At 33.7% G+C, this 1,980-nt stretch overlaps 1 long non-coding RNA gene across 1 annotated transcript; it reads left to right on the top strand.

Annotated features, from left to right (window-relative positions):
* Positions 1-254: 254 nt before the first annotated feature.
* LOC113314375 lies at positions 255-1,740 on the top strand. The gene is made up of 3 exons (XR_003342385.1): positions 255-510; positions 627-713; positions 1,191-1,740. It is a non-coding gene; the product is annotated as an uncharacterized LOC113314375 (long non-coding RNA).
* The last annotated feature ends 240 nt before the right edge of the window (positions 1,741-1,980 follow it).

The following is a 1,980-nucleotide window of genomic DNA, read 5'->3' as shown; positions in this document are numbered from 1 at the left end:
TTCTATCGTATCGAAGGTTCATAAATAAACCGAATGCACAAATAAAATCTCAATCACTATAAGTATGTTTTAGCACAAACAGAAAACACAAACACACTTCTCTCAATCCGTATGAAAGTCCCAAATAAAATCACCACCGTCCAAAACTTTTGGAAATCCATGTGACCAGTGCGACCATCCATCTGCACCGTTCAAAAGTTCAACAAAAAAGCCTTGGGGTTATTCTTTCGCCCTTTCCATCACTACAAGAAAATTTTGCTAAACCTAATTTCATTTTTCCGCCTCCATCTCCCTCGTTTTTCGTTTTCCCTTCTCTTTCTGGTCCAACGTACTCTCAGATGAGATCGAAAAACCCCAATCCCAGAAGACATGTTCATGATTTTTGATTTTCTTTGACCTTTATCCCAGTATTCTATGGTTTTATGTTTTTTTTTTTTTTAAATTTCCTTGATCTCGAATGCTTTCTCTCTGTATTCTAAGGTTTTTACATCTGAACCAGATACGAAAATGGTAACTCTTCCACTTTTTTTCTTTTCCCTTTTGCTTTTGTCACTTTTATCTCTGCCATTTTGTTCTACTCCAATGATTCACTAATTTGATTTTGATTTTGTTTTTTACATTTCCAGTAATTATCAAGAAGAAGCTCCGTAAAAATCTGAGACTAAGCAAACTTATCCCTAGTTGGATCCATATGAAACTGATAACACCATCAGGTTTGTTATTTATTTCTCTTTCAATCTCATTTGTCTAGTCAGATCTGTTCTTGTTTATACTTTTTTCCCTTGATTTTTCGTTTTAAATTCTGGGTTTTTGTTTTTTTGATTGGAGAAAAATAAGAATTTTCTTTCGTGTGTTGCTTTAGGTTGTATTTGATTTCAAGTTTTAGGGTGTATTCGATTTAAAGTTTTAGTTATTTTTTTCAATTTGATCTCTAAAGAAAGCCTTTCTCTTTTCAATTTCAGGGTTTCCTTTTCATCTAATTTTGATGTTAGGGTTTGATTCTAATGTTAGTTTTATTAGGGATTTTACATGTAAACAATTTTAGTTTTTTTTTTCCTTTTTTTTTTGTTAGGTTTTGAATTTAGGGCTTTGAATATTGTTGTAGGGAACTGAAGAAGTAAAAATTTGGTGGGTGAATGGGTTTTGACGGGATTAAAAGTGATGGGTTATGATTGTAATCACATTTGCAGGTAGTGAGAAAGAGAACAAGTACAACAAAGTTGCCGCCATCAATAACTTGCGAAAAGCACATCATCTGTTCGATAAAAGGCCTAATTCTCTGCAGCTATTAGGCGATGGTTCTTGTGGCTTCTTATTAAGGGTCGAGAGAGAAATTCACATCCAATTGCAAAACAGAAGATCAGACACCAACAAACAGTAATGAAATATACATTTGGTTATCACATTTTCAGTTCTACTTGTTCAAAGATTACTGTTGGAATTGGGGGTTTTTTATGTTGTTGTAGGGAAATGAAGAAGGGAGTATGGTGTAGTCTTTTATTTATCTATTCTTGTTTATCCACGGATACTAATTCAAATATCTTGGATGTGTTATCTTCATGTTTTAGGCAAAAGAGAACATTTCCCATTTGATTCAAGGTTCAGTGAATGAATAAGGCAGACATCTTGAGCTTTGAAAGTGTTTTCTAGGTTACGAATGATTGGGAATTTTTCTTACTACAAGGGATTATTTTGTTCCTATGATACTGAGATATGAATACTTTGATCAACATTTCCTTTATGAGAACGGTAACATGAGAAGCAATTTCCACTTCATTGTTGTACGCTTAAATCCCACACCACACTAATCCAGATGGACGTGGAGCAAACCCTAACTATTACCATATCAAATGGAGAAATTCAAAAGTATTTGGTAATCCCATAGTATCCACTACTTGTGTGAACTCAATGATGAACATTCAGTTTCAGTTTAGTAAAATTGAGCACTTCAGCTCATAGTCCATAAACAACACAAAATCC

This window comes from Papaver somniferum, chromosome 9, assembly GCF_003573695.1.
Source record: "Papaver somniferum cultivar HN1 chromosome 9, ASM357369v1, whole genome shotgun sequence".
Classification (NCBI taxonomy): Eukaryota; Viridiplantae; Streptophyta; class Magnoliopsida; order Ranunculales; family Papaveraceae; genus Papaver; species Papaver somniferum.
This window is presented reverse-complemented; position numbering and strand designations above follow the sequence as displayed.